This window comes from Heterocephalus glaber, unplaced genomic scaffold (genome assembly GCF_053883595.1).
Source record: "Heterocephalus glaber isolate CG9 unplaced genomic scaffold, H.glaber_assembly_v1.0 deba00001204, whole genome shotgun sequence".
Classification (NCBI taxonomy): domain Eukaryota; kingdom Metazoa; phylum Chordata; class Mammalia; order Rodentia; family Bathyergidae; genus Heterocephalus; species Heterocephalus glaber.
This window is the reverse complement of record NW_028258214.1, coordinates 632348-647437: the sequence shown is the minus strand read 5'-3', so window position 1 is coordinate 647437 and position 15090 is coordinate 632348. Positions and strand designations below refer to the sequence as shown.

At 40.9% G+C, this 15090-nt stretch overlaps 1 long non-coding RNA gene across 1 annotated transcript in view; it reads left to right on the top strand.

Moving 5' to 3' along the window:
• Positions 1-5298: 5298 nt before the first annotated feature.
• LOC101699918 (uncharacterized) overlaps positions 5299-15090 on the top strand; it is a 70077-nt gene continuing 60285 nt past the window's right edge. The window contains exon 1 of the long non-coding RNA XR_015451142.1: positions 5299-5421. This is a non-coding gene — a long non-coding RNA (uncharacterized LOC101699918). The remainder of the gene's footprint in view (positions 5422-15090) is intronic.

Here is a 15090-nt window from a genome sequence, read left to right as displayed (position 1 = left end):
GAAAACAGGACATTTTATCCTGAGCATATTTGCTACCATCTGAGCATCAAAAAATCTTGTTGGTACTGGTGGTTTATGTCTGTAATCCTATCCACTCAAAAAGCATAGGTTAAAAAAAAAGCATAGGTGAATCGCGTGATCACTACCACCCTATGCACCTTGTCTCTAAATAAAATGTGAAAAGCTGCAAACGTAGCTCAGTGCATTAATATTTTTGAGTAAACCCTCTTTTTTATCTGCCTGAGATGATGGCACAAGCTGTAATCCTAGCACATAGGACCCTGAGGCAGGAGGATTGTCATGACTTAAAGACCGGCCTGGATTACATAGTGAGTTTGAGGGCAGGCTGAACTATAGCAAGACCCTGTCTCAAAAACTAAAAGAAAAAACAAGGCCTGTGTTTTAATAAATGTTGTACCCAGTGAGAGAGAACCAACCAGAGACTGATATTAAATCCACACAGGAGTTTATTACCAGCCCGGACCCGAGCTGAGCATCAGACTGGAGCCTCGACTGGGGGTTGACAAACATATTTTATACACCTTTGAGGCCAACAGTTCCTAGGCCCCCCTATGGGATAGAACTAGTAAAGCAAGCAAAAGGTACAGAAGTGGAACGTCCTGCTGTTAGAACATTTGTAAAACAATAGTTGATTGTTATTTCTAAAGAGACTTTCCAAGGGGAGGAGGTTTTCAAGCTCCCTCCTTCTAAGTTCATCTAAAGGGCAGGCAGGTGGGTCAAGCAGCAATATGGAGTCTGTCTTGCTAACTAGGGTCTTTCAATAAACAACAATAATAATCTGTGCTTAGTTTATTTCTTCAGTTTTGTATTATGATTTATTCACTACTTATATGATTGCATCAATGGTTGCTAATGCATTTCAACCACTATTTCTGTTCTCCCAAGTTTTTGCTTACAATAAAATTTAAGCACAGAGGACACTGATCTTCACCAAAGCCTCAAACCTCATAGTGATCATTTCTCCCATGGTGATGGGCACATGTTGGCATGGCTCCTCTCCATGTCACAGACATGAAATTCACATGTGTTGCATATGATTCATGTTTTTGTGTATCTTAGAGACATTGGAGTCAATGCCAAAAACCCTAATGGAATGAATACACCAGGCTGGGTGACCAGTTTGTGGTTCTGAATGTTCACATCAGAAAAACCCAGTGAGTCCACATAAATAACCTCATCATGCCCATCAAGATTGTAGAAAGGGCCAGGGATTTAGTTCAGTGGTTCTGCCACCTGCCTCACAAATGCAAGGACCTGAGTTCAATCCCTATTACCAAAAAAAACAAAAAAAGATTGTAGAAAAACAAGCATACCTCAAATACAAAGATAGTCCATGGAAGGAAATTATAAAGATCAAAGCAGAATTAATAAATTTGAGACTAACAAAACATTACACAATCATCTGAATAGATGCAGAAAAAGCCTTTGACAAAATACAATATTCATGATTAAAAAAAAAACTTCAGGGACACTTCAAGAATAAACCTTATTTCATTGTGATAAAGACTTCTGAAAAGTTTATGGGCAGCATCACATTAAATGAGAAAAAACTAAAAGCTTTTTCTAAAAATTAGAAAAAAGAGAAAGATGTTCACCATGAAAACTCCCCTTTAGGGGCCAGGGATTTAGCTCAGTGTTTTCGCCACCTGCTGCGCAAGCACAAGGACCCGAGTTTGATCCCTGGTACCAAAAAAAACAAAACAAACAAAAAAAACTCCCCTTTAATATATTGCCCAAAACTATCCAGAACAATCAGGGAAGATAAAATAAAAGGCAGACCTCTGGGAGGGCAGGGGAATAGGGAAAAAAGTTAGAACCAAGATATATCATGCAAAGATACAAATTCCCAATGATGAATGTCATCATATTTTATACCTAAAATGTACCAATAAACTTAATAAAAATAAAAGGCATAAATATAGAAAATGAAGACAACAAACAAATGGGTAAAAAATTACAATTATCCACAGTGGAGTACTCTGCCACAAAGAAAAAATTTGAGTCATTTATAGCAACATGAATGTACCTAATGACCATAATATTAAAATATATCAGACAGGATGGGGAAAATGATGGAGTAATGAGAGACATCAACTCAACCTCTCTGAGATTCAGAACCCAAACTCTGGAAAACATCAACTTGGAGAAGCATCGAAGAGAGAAGTAGATCCCTGTGAACCAAGAGGGGTCTGACAGGAACATTAAAATGCACAGAAAAATTGAAGAAAAAGCCCAAAGGACAGAAGGAAAGAGGCCATCTGCACTTTCTCTGGCCTGTGGCAGCTCAAGACTCATGGTGGCTCATGGCCTACAGGAGCAGAGTGAATGCTACCACAAGGAGAAATGTAGTTGAGCAGACTTGATTGACCATTGCTGTGGCCTGCAGAGATAGTGTGCAACTCTGCACCCAGTGAGTTGTTCGACACACAACAGCTGCTGACTCCAGTCCGAGTGCCTACCACAGCCTTGGAGATGTCAGTGGACCAGATACCATCCCAGGGAAGGGTTGACTGTTAGAAGTCAGGACCCAGCATAGCCACAGGGCTCCTCTCCATAGATCCATTTGTTACCTTCTCACAGGAAATGCCTCAGAAACAACCACTGGAGATGGCTTCAGTCAGACAGCAGGCTGTAAAGAGACCCGAAGAGGCCCCTGAGCTAAAGGACCTAGGACACACTCCTGCGGCCATATCCCAGGTGCAGCCTGACTTACTCCTGATTGGAAAGTCATGGCAGTGGCATGCTTCTGCTGATGCTGGCATCCAGCACAGATCTGGATTCTGACTCCATCTTTAGGTACCAGCATGAGCAGGGACATGTCTGGACTTGGACACCCCCAAAGTAGATCCTGGAAGAAACCCACACATTAAAAATAAAAAATAATTCTTTCTTCCCCTTTCTTTATTCCATTTCTTTCTCTTTTTTTTTTAACAAGCAGGTGTGGTTTTCTTTCATTTTTCTTCTCCTCCAGCTTATATGTTTTACTGAAACTTGTTTTGTTCTTTTTCTATCTCTTACACGGTTTTTTCGGGGGGGGGGGTTCCTCTCCCTTTTAATTTTTTCCCTTGAATTTTTTGTCTTTTTTAATTATTATAATTTCATTTTTCTTTCTTTTTTTAGTTTACTTTTCGGTACTCTTTCCGCTTTTACTCATTGTACAAACATCCCTCTGCTGCCATGAGAAACCTTTGCCCCACCTCCCTCTCATATTATCTAGTTTAAGATTTCCAATTTGTCTTCTTGAATTCCCCTCTTCTTAAGCCCCTATATCTTTGTTTAACTTTTTTTTGGTACCAGGGATCAAAGTTGGGTCCTTGCACTTGCGAGACAGGCGGCAGAACCACTGAGCTAAATCCCCAGCCCAACCCCCTATATCTTTTAAAGTATAACTATAAAGCTTTATTGGTTTTCAGATCGTTCAATCTGCGAAATTACTGTTGAATTCTTTTGTAACATTAGCAGAGATATAGCTGTCACATTTAGTTCATATTAGCTGTTTATCAATACCTGGGTTTGTCTTGATGTTAATGCTATAATTGTGGATTTTTTTCTCTAGGGTTAATAGGTATATAAAAGGTTCCTGTGGTATCTTAATATGCACTTTGTCTTGAATGACACTACATTAGTTAATTTGGGTGACATTACCAAGGTAGCATAAATGTTGATATTAATGGGATTTCTATGTAAACCAATACTGTGATTACATTTATGACATTAACAATACTAGGATACATTTCCAGAGAACTCAGTGTTGGGCTAATTACCCTGAATTTTTACTGCCCAAATTACCTAAGGTGCTTCATCTTAGGACAGAGACAAGGGACTATACTTAGCCACACTCAAAGTACATTACTGAAAGTTACTACAGATATCTCTATACTAGCAGCAAAGTCTTTACACTTTAAACACCCACAAAACTCAGCACAAAAAAACAAGTAACCATCAAAAACAATTTAAAATGTGATAATAGCAACAAAATGCCTTCCAAAACTTCCAACTCTTCCAAAGCCAATCCAGGGACCACTGAGTGAGAGAACAGCATAAGGGTAATGCAGTGGAACAATTCTGGTGGAGCACATGTATCATACTTATGTATGTATGTGTGTCTTTGTCAACGTTCTCATGTTATAAAAAGAGAATATTTAGACTTTCTTCTGCAATCGGGGCATGACTACTTCTACACTGTGTCTGAGGGCTTGAAAGCATGGGAGATCAGTGAGTGCTCAAATGAAGGAGCTAGAAGCCTTAACAAAATGAACCAATAATTCAGCTACAGTCCAGTCATGAAGGTTGAAGCCCATATGGAGCCACTGATGGATCCACGTGTTCTGAAGCTGATGTTGCAGAGTCTGAAGATTGTGGATGATAACACCAGCAGAAATCATAGCTGCTGAAGATGGGGCAGATATGCAGATGCTTCTCCTTCCACTTCTTTTTAACCTACCATATGAAATCCCCTTAAATGGTGCCAATAGTTTTTCTAGGGGAATGATTTGCATTCGAATCAGTGAGCCTCATTTTAGTTCTCTCTGGTAATATCATCACAGACACACCCAGGATTGTGCTTTTCTAGTGTTGTTGGCCTGTGTCTATCAAGATATATTGATGGGGCCAGGGATGTAGCTCAGTGGCACTGTGCCTGCCTCGCAAGCAAAAGGTCCTGAGTTCGATCCCCAGTATATAAAAAAAAAGATGTTGTTGTTGTTGTTGTTGTTTGCTTAAATTCTTTTATTGGTACATTTTAGGTATACAGTATGTTTACATTTATCATTGGGTGCTTGTACCTGTTCATGATGTATCTTGGTTCTTATTTTTTCCCCATTCCCTGTGCACCCTTCACCCCTTCACCCTTCCCTATTTACATACTTCATTTCCATTTTTTTTCTTTTCTCATAATTTTTCCTTCTTTCCCCATCTCCTCCCACCACCCCTTCCCCTTTGTACTTTTTCCTATTTCAAAGTATCAATTATTAGTTGTTAATCCTTTTAATCCTTATTTACACTCTCAGTTTCTCACACTAGAGAAACTATTCAGTATTTACACATGTGTGCGTTATTGTTAGGGAGGTGAGGTTGCCATCCTGGGAAAGAGCCCAGTCCAGAAGATCCTGGGTTACAGTCTATCATCAGAGCGCTACCCACGCAGGCAGGAGTTGATTTCTCTCCTCTCTCTGGGCCCAGAGGGGAGGGCCCTGCAGCACGAGCCAATCAGCGATGGGGGGGCTGTACGATCTGTCCAATCAGGTGGGCCCATCAAGAGTGAGATTTCCGGTGTCATGGCGCCCAAGCGAGTGTACCGAGCGGGGTGCTGAGAGCTCCCGGCGGGTAAGACCGCCTTCTGTGACTGCTGCTGGCTGCAGGCTGCATGGGAAGGACTCCGGGACCGGGAGCCACGCGATGGTGATGTTGTGGGGCCGAAGCCGGGCGGGGGCGGCATCGGGGTGAGGCGTGAAGGACGGGGATGGAGCCGGCTGCGGGGAGCTCCGGGGGGCTGCGGGGAGCTGCTTAGGGCGCGGCTGCAGCTCCTCGCGGTGGGGAAGGCCGCTCTCCGAGCTGCCCGCGGAGGTCATTCTCGTCTTCTTTCTGAAGTGCACTGTCGGTTCTGACTTGCGTTCTCATCTTGTGGCTCGTTACCCAAGGCTGTGTCGGGCCCTTTTCCCTAGCTAGGTGCCTTATTCCTAAGGTAGCTAAATACACTATTCTTCGCCACCAGACTAGTTAAGGGGGCCTTGCAGAGAGTTCAGGAGCAGAGGAAAATGGAGATGTTAATGTATTGCCCACGTGGGAAAAGGTAGTCTTTCCGGTCAAATAACTCCGTTTTATAAGAATCCTTATTGTGGTAAAATGTACATGTGCTTGTTTCGCCATTCTTTGAAAACTTGAGACAAAAGGCACATTGCCTGTCCACTTGTCATAAAATGTTGTAACAAAGGGCGTTTCTGATCACAGAATTTATTCTACATAGCAGCCTTGACCTCATTCAACTAGCCAGTGGGTCTTTTCTCTCACTGCTTGTTGAATTTTGTTCTTCTGTTGGATTTCTGGAATCCTAACTATTATATGCCTATGTGTAGATTTTTTTTGATCAAGGCTATTTGGAGTCCTATGTGCCTCACTTATCTGTATGTCAAGTTCTTTTCCCCACCTTGGGAAGTTTTCTGCCATCACCTCTGTGAAGAGTTTTTTTATGTCATCTGCACTCTCTCCTCTTTCTTCATTGACTCCAATCAGTCTTATGTTATTCTTCTTTGCATCATCTAGCAGCTGCTGGATTGATTTCTCATGTTCCTTTACAATTTTAAAGCAATTTTTCTTTTCCTGGTCACTAATTGCAATCTTTTCTTCTATATCTGAAATTCTATCCTCACATTGGTTCATTCTGCTGCGCAGACTTTCAATGGAGTTTTTAATCTCTTGGAAATCTGTTTGCATCTGTTTTATGGATTCCACTTGTTTCCTATGTTGGGATTCCATCATGTTCCTCAGATCCTCAATTTTTTTATCTGTGTCCTCTCTAGATTTATTAATTATATCTTGCACCATGAGCAAAATCTTTGCTGTTATCTGAGTAATTATTTCTGATTTCATTTTTCCCTGATCCGTTTTTGTTGCCAGTTCAGAGTCCAGGTGGTTGAGTATCAGATTGTTCCATCTCATTTCCCTTTGGGGTTACTGTAGGTGATCTAGAAGTCTGTTTTTGAGGCTTGTTTATGTGTCTTCTCATTTCCACGGGCGGGGCGGGGGCTGTCTGGCCCCCATGTGGCTCACCTTCTCTGCCCTAGGAGCTTGGGATGGTGGTGGGGGAGCTTCCTTCCAGGTGCTGGGACCAGCTCACCTTCTCTGCCCTAGGAGCTTGGGATGGCAGCGGGGGAGCTTCCTTCTGGGTGCTGGGAGCGGCTCAGCTTCTCTGCCCGCAATGGGTCTTGATTGTGAGGCCACACTCCCACTGAAGAGTGGGCACAGCACTGAGCATGAGCATCAGGAGAAGACGTGGCTGCTCAGCCTTTTTGCTCTCCTTTGGCTGCACACCCTTCCACAGAAGTAAAGTTTGCCTTGCTGAGAAACTGTTGAAAGTTTATTTTCTTTCTACCTGTTTGTGACACCAGAGACAGTTCGTGACCAACATCAAGGGAGGGGACAGGGTTCTTGCTAAGGACAACTTTCCAAAAGGGCTGCCTGTTAAATCCAAACTGAGAAACACATGGAAGAGGGGAATCTGCATGGACATGGACGTGTGATATTGCCAGTGGTGGGAACGGAAAGTGGTGTCATCTCTGAAATGATTGCTGTTGTCCCTATACTGTCTTTTTTTTTTTTTGGTACCCGGGATCTCAGGTCCTTGTGCTTGCGAGGCAGGTGGCAGCACCACTGAGCTAAATCCCCACCCCTATACTGTCTTGACATTAATTTAAAATTGAAATGTTGATTGAGATGCCCTTGTACAGAACAAGCCTTGAAGCAGAGTTAAATCGCCACCTTCGGGGTCTACAGGCAACGTAATGAATGGGAATGAAAGGGACTTTTGAATTAGGAGCCACACAGGAGAGACATAAGGATGGGAGAGCAGGGCTTGTGGGAGGAAGGGCAAATCAGCAGCCACAACAGTGAACTCCTCCCCTGAGGGCAGACTGTGCTTAGTAGGGCAATAATCGAAGGATTGTGTGCTGGCTTGGCCTGAGAGTGGGTCGGAGCTCACTGACCTGAAGAATGGAGAGGAACCTAGTAACACATACTGTAAATATGTCTCATGTTACTACTGATCAGTCCACTTAATCATTTGTAAGGCAAATTTGAAAATTAAGAAACTGGTCTTGTAGATTTAATAATGGTGTGGATCGTCATTGAAGTATAAGGGAAAAGGTTTCTCTTGGATACAACAGATTTTAAGGTGTGTTTCATACTTTTTATTTTATGGGGACTGAATGCAGGTATTTAGCACTGAGCTACATTCCCCGTAGCTTTTTTGTTTTGTTTTGTTTTTACATTTTTGAGGCCGGTCTTTCTCATTGCCCGGGCTGGGGAGGACTTTTTTTTTTTGTACTGGGGATCAAACTCAGGACCTTGCGCTTGGGAGGCAGGTGCTGGAACTACTGAGCTAAATCCCCAGGCTGGGGAGGACTTTTGATGCTGTGTCCACCTCCTTGACTGTTGAGAAGGCAGGCGTGTGGCATTTTGCCAGTTCAAGGTTGGGGTTCTCTGATCACTGTGATTTACCAAGATTTCAGCGCATGGGTAGAGTAAACATCAGTGAGGCATGGTGGTCACACCCTGATCCTAGCCACTCGGGAGACTGAGACAGGAGTATTGCAGCACTGAGCCCAGCCTGGACAATGGAGTAGGACCCTGTTTCAATATGAAGTAAGTGTTGCTGAACGTACCTCCAGTCTAACATGCATGAGGTCCTGAGATAAATCTTTAGTAGTAAAGAAAAAATATTCGATAGATATCTTTCAGTTTTGTAATTCAGGTATTTCTCTCACTAGTGGTATATAGTACAAATCCTAAGTTACCCTTCGCATCTTCAAAGTCACCTTAACATTTGCGGTTTTACGCTTTTATTTTTGAAGATTTCCTCCCTCCTGTATTTTCTTACATGGTAGTTTTTTACATGTTTTACTTTCGTATTTGATGTATTTTCTGAGTCTACCTAGAATTCACATTTGAATGTTTGTGATGCAAAAATCAGATTCTCTTGGCATGTAAAATGAGCAGTTTTCTACCGTAAAGGAATGAGTTGTACATGTGATTTGTTTTGTGAATCTCATCAAATCTGTTTTTAAAAAGTGAATGTGTTTCTTGGTACTTCTTATAAATTTAGTGTGTCTCCGTGTTGTGTGAGTTTTAGGTGTAAGTCCCAATAGTGGGAAAGGATATCTCGGTTTATTTACCTTTTTATTTGAGATTTGAAAAATAGAATACTGTTCTTTGTTTTTCAGAAGAAATTTTAGTAGGTGTATGTTAAATTTAGAGTTGTTTTACTTGTATTATAAGCATAGTTGTATTAAGCATATAAAGAATTTGTAGCATATCACATCATCAAATCTGAGTCTGTACATGATTCTCTTGGTATTCAGATCATCTCCAATTTTATTTCTATGTATTATTTTTCTCTTTACGAATGTTGCAAGGTTTTAAAGAATTCGTTGATAATAGTATACAATAATTTTTAAATTATTTTTAAACTGTGTGGAGTGTGAGACCTTTTGTAGGTGTCACTAATGTCCTAGCTTTAAATGATAAGTGAGGAGGCATTTTCATTACCTAATCAACATACTGGCAGAGACTGAGTGAGGAAGCAGGTGGAACATCTAGTTGACTCCTTTGAAGTCAGCTTTGAGAAGGATTTGCAAAAGCTTTAAGCAAGTTCAGTCTTGTAGTTAAGTGTATTTGTGACAGTGTACTTTTTCCTCCTAAATGTTCATTGTATCCACGTGGCCTAGGGACATTCTTGCACTTTTGAGTCTAGTAATAAGAAAACTTTTTTTTCTATTTTGTCTGATAGTCAGCTCAACACTGGTCCTTAAACAATAGCCTTTTAGATTTCTCTGTGGGTTTTGTGTGTACTGACCTTGAGATCAAAATATTTGGGAGCTGTATTTACTTACAGTTTATGTTCTGGTTGTGTAGTATGTAGCTTCATTGCGTTGGCATAGGGTTTTTTTGTTTGTTTTTTTCTGGTACTGAGAATGGAACTCAGGGCCTGGCGCTTGACGGGCAGGTGCTGTTACCCTGAGCTACATTCCTGGCCCAGGCTTTATTATGAGTATTAAACACTGTGAGAGAAACACTATAACTTTTTCCAGTGTGTCCTGCCTTTGACAATATAGTCTCCTTGTTGTTATTCTCAAAATTTACATGTTGATTCTGTTATCACTTATGCATAGAGATTCTCTTTCACTTCAATCTTTTTGTCACTTTTTGTCTGTCTTGCGTGTCATGTCCTGTGGTAATGTGGAAGCTTTTATTTCACGTGACAGCATAGTGGAGACAGTGAATATCCTTGATTTATTTCTGATTTTGAAATAATTCATGTACTCCCTTGATTGTAACATTTGCTAATTTTATGGTATATTTGCTTTATTGGGTTATTAATGACATTTTGATGTTTTTCTTCATTAAAAACCTTCAGGAAATAATTAACAAAAACTGAGGTTTAGAAAATATTTATATCTAAATTTAGATAATCACATCAGTTTTTTCTTTGTTATTGGGGGTTTTTTTGTAATGAACCTCACCATGGTTTTATGATGCTGAAACATCCTTTGATAAGATGGACAAATAGAACTTCATTATCATGGAGTCACTTTTTTCCTGTGTGAGGTACTTAGATTCAACCTAGGACAGGGTAGGGCAGCGTGCAGGGTAGGGAAGCGTGCTACCACCCAGCCACATGCACAAATGAGACCCTGTTTTCTAACACAGCTTTGCATTTAGCTAGGTAATCGCTTATCCTGGAGTTAAAAATCTGCCTCATATGTGTAATGGGCCTTTATTTCCCTTTTCTTTTCTTTTTTTTTTTGTTTTGTTTTGGTTTGGTTTGGTTTGGTTTGGTTTTGGTACTGGGAATCAAACTCAGGACCTTGCACTTGTGAGGCAGGTGGCGGCACCACTGAGCTAAATCCTCGGCCTGATTTGCCTTTTATTATAAACACATTGTCTGGATTTAGGTAAAGATTGCATTGACCTGGTGACATAAGCTAGAGATTTCTTACCCATGTTTTGATCACAAACACATCCTGGGAAATTGGAACATTTACAGATAGCATAATGAATAATGTCTGAAAAGATTCAATAAATCAATTGAGTGAAAGAAAGATTTTTTTGCCACTGGGAATCAAACTCATAGCCTTGTGCTTGCCAGGCAGGCACTGTGCCTCTGAGCTACATCCCAGGCCCAGGGAAGACTTGTGAGTGCCCCTTTGATTGCTTTCCAACTTCACTTACTCCAGCACCTGCCTCTTGTGGCCAGAGTTATTGTTTTATATATTTCTGAGACTATTTTCACCATCTAGCATTCATTAAATGATCATTCTGTTGTACTTTTTATTTCTTTTGAAATACCCTGCTTTACCGAGGTGCAGTGGTCAGCATCCATAATGCAATCGCTCACGAGGCTGATACAAGACCATCAGAGCTGATGGCCAGCACGGGTTGCTGTACAGCGAGACCTTCGCTCAGAAACTGATATATCCATTATCCCTGAATTGTTTTCTCATTTCCATTTTGTGTTTTCCTGTTCCCTCTTTCTAGTTACTCCATCTTGATTATCTTTTCCAATATATAGAGTCCTGTTTCATTAATTATTCATTGGCTTTTTAAAGGATTGTTATACTATATTAAAATCATAAAGGGATCAATCAACATATATATATCAGAAGTCCCTCCAGCAGTGCCAGGATTCACCAGCTTTGTCCATCTCTGCTCAGAACACAGATCTTTTAAGGATCAGAGTCTTTGCTCAGTCCTCAGCTCATGTAAGGATTTCTGAGATGATTCTAGTTCTTAAAATCAAATTTGTTCCACCAAATCCAAAACCCTGAATTTATCCAAATGGTAGAAACATGCTTTCACCACCCGTCCACCAAAATACCTCCCATTCAGATTAGCAACAGCTTTAATTGCTGATTTGCCTCTCTCAAATTCTAAAAATATTCATACTGCTTCATCATCAGGGGGACCAGAAATCAAGGAAAGAATATCTGTTTTAAGAGACGCACTATGTTGGGTGCTGGGAGCTACACAAGGCAGTCCTTTTTGTGCGTGTGGTTTTTTGAGACAAGGTCTCACTTTGTCAATTATTCATTGTTTTTCTTTTTGTTGTTTTTTTTTGTTTTTTGTAGTACCAGGGATTGAACTTAGGACCTTGTGCTTGCAAGGCAGGCACGGTACCACTGAGCTAAATCCTCGGCCCATATTCATTGTTTTTGATGAAATGGTTTGCTACGTATATTTTTTAAAAGCTGTATCTGTAACTGAAAGTGTTTTTCCCAAACATTGACATTATATCCTAAAATTATTAGTTAATTCTATATATGTGTATATTTATTTGAAGACTTTCTGTTGAAAACTGTGTATTTCAGGGCTGGGAACTTAGCTCAGTGGTTCTGGCGCCTGCCTCGCAAGTGCAAGGTCCCGAGTTCAATTCCCAGTACCAAAAAACAAAACAAAACAAAACAAAACTGTGTATTTCATAGTGTACTTTTCAGCTGGGCATGGTGACTCACACCTGAAATCCCAGCACTTGGGACTCAGATGCAGGAGGATAAGTACAAGTTTGAGGCCAGCTTGGGCTACTTAGTGGGTTCAAGGCCAGCCTGAAGCACATAATGAGGGCTTGTCTAAAAATAAAAAACATTTTGATCAAAATAACATGAGTGAAGTTCAGTGGTAAACTGTAAGCTCAGTGTGACCAAGGTCCAGTATTCCATCCCTCCAGTGAGAAAAGAAAACAAATTGGACTTACAAACCTACTCCTTCCTTATTATTTGTTCTACTTCTGTATGGCAATCTACATAGCATTTATATTTTGTAATTGAATGAAAAATTCTAATGTCCTAACAGAATTTTTTGTGAATATGATTATTTAATTAATTTATTTATTTATTGGTACTGGGGATCAAACTCAGGACATGGAAATAGAATATCTTTTTTTTTTTTTTTCTGGTACTGGGGATTGAACTCGGGACCTTGTGCTTGCGAGTCAGGTGGCAGAACCATTGAGCTAAATCCCGGGCCCTGAATTGCTTTTCTGATGGATTGTAAATTTGCCTCTAAACCCATCTACATATATGTGTTGATTGAGGTAGGTCTATTTCTATCTGAGTGAAGATGTGCTGTTTATGACATGAATTTCAGGGACATTTTATCAGTTATTTGCAATTCTGTTGTAGTTTCATACCAATACAATCTCTTGCTCAGTAGCAGAGTTTTGATCTTTAAATTGTGATCCCCTTGCTTTAGTCTCCCAAGAAACTCAGTTTGCAAGTGTATAGCATTGTTCCCATCTACCTTCATTTTTTATTCAATAGGAAATAAGGTGTGTGGATTGAATGGTGATACACAGGTTAGAAATAAATGAAAACACTGAAGTAATCACTGAAATGACGAGCACTTAGAGAATACATTTTATTAAATACCCAATCAAATATGCATTTCCTAGAACATGCTTACTGGAAGTATTACACCCTGGTCACCCCTGACTGTTTGCAGGGCTCCCAGTGCATGCCCTTGCCTGCCATCAGTGTGAGCAAAGCCCAGTTAGTTGTTCAGCTCTGGCTTAAGAACTTAATATGTTGTTCTTGTGTTTAGCTTTCACTAGAGTGAATATCAAAGCTATTATAATTGAATAGATGAGAAAAAGGACAGTGTAATGCCTAGCAAGTTGGTCAGTAGCATAGAGTTATTAAGCTGGTATTTGGTCTGTGTCACAAAGTAAGTTTCCCCATGGTGTCTTCATTCTGTTTCAGATCTCAGCAGACACAACAGCCGTGCTTGTTGAGAAGTACTGAAGCTTGTCTCAGGCTCTCCTCTGGCCTCTTGGCTTTCCCATGGCAGCTCCAGCCAGCTGCCTTCCTGCAGTACTTGTGAGGAACCTGTTCCTGCTGCAGGGGAATCTGCTCGTCAGGGTACCATCTGCAGGGAATGCAGACTGCACACATCTGTGTGTCTCTTCTTGGCTGCTTTTCCCATCTGTGAACTGTGCTTGGTGTCCTCGTCAATCCTGGGCAGCCTGCTGTGCTCCACTTCTGCCTCACCTGTGTGTCCTGGGTCACCAGACGGTCTTGTCCTTTACACTGTGCTGCACCCCATCCTTCCTCATTGTTACGGGCTGTGCCCCCACCTGTCTTGTTTGCGTGACTCTGAGGTACAGTGCGCATCTCAGCCTCTGTGGCAGTGTCGACCTTTATCCTGGGATGTGTTGTTCACTTGTAGCAATTAGGGTGACAGTGGGAGGTTTGTGTGTTGCTGTGTGAGCCTAAAGGTATTCAGAGTTTTTGCTGCCACCTTTTCCCTCAGGAGAGGGCCCTGTGCAGAGCAGAAAGCCTACGCATTGTGCGTGTGGTCTCAGAAGCTGTTTAGTCCTCATTGTTCCCCCATTGTCCCCCACTGTGTGTCCACTTTCTCTGCCACCTCCCGGTCTCCTGTGCATCGGGACAGCAGATCGGCTTCTGTATGGACATAATTTCTTTCTTGTGTTTGGCAAGCTCTGTGGCCTTTCATTTGTCAGTTTTTCCCAGTCCAAATTCAGAAACATCTCAAAGGAGACTCTGCAGTCTGATGTGATAGGTCAGAAATCCTGTCCCCTTTATCCTTAGGGACAAGGATCAGAAGAACAGTGGGAAAAGGCTTCTCCCATCCAACTCTGACCTACGAGTTTTGAGGTTCAGGATGCAGTAAATAGGAGGAATTTGACTTCTATGTTTCTTCCTCTTCTTCTATCCATCTATCCTCTCTGCTTCCTGCTGTGCCTCACTACCATTTTGTTTTAATTTTTATTTCCTTTTCTCATTCCTTCTTTGCTTCCTTCCTCTGTCCTTTCCCTTTGTCGTGCTTTTTTCCTTACTTTTATTTCTCCTGGCTTTCACTGATCGCTCTTGTCATACCCCTTCTTTTCTCATTTCCCTCTTCCACAAATCTCTCTTTCTTGCCTTTTCCCTTCATCCATTATTGTTAATTGAACTGCAAATAATTCTCCAAATTTTTATCCACTTATTATTAAGCAGAAATTATCTTTTATGCCAGCTTTACTAAAACATACCTTACTTACTATTTGATTCAGTCACATAAAAGTATACATAGTCAACTGCCTTGTCAATTTAGAATATTTTCTTTTCCAAACCCATAGGAATGACTCATCTACCGTATATTCCATGCATTTTCACTCTGGCCATTTTGTATAGGTGTATAATGCAGCAATGTTTCTGTGCCTCACTTTTATGCATGACATTTCCAGGATGAGTTTACATTGTAGCATTTACAGAAAATTATTAATTATTATGAATGAATAATATGAAAAGCTTCCATTTTTGTTTATTCCTCAATTTGCAGACATTTTGTTTGGTCTACTTT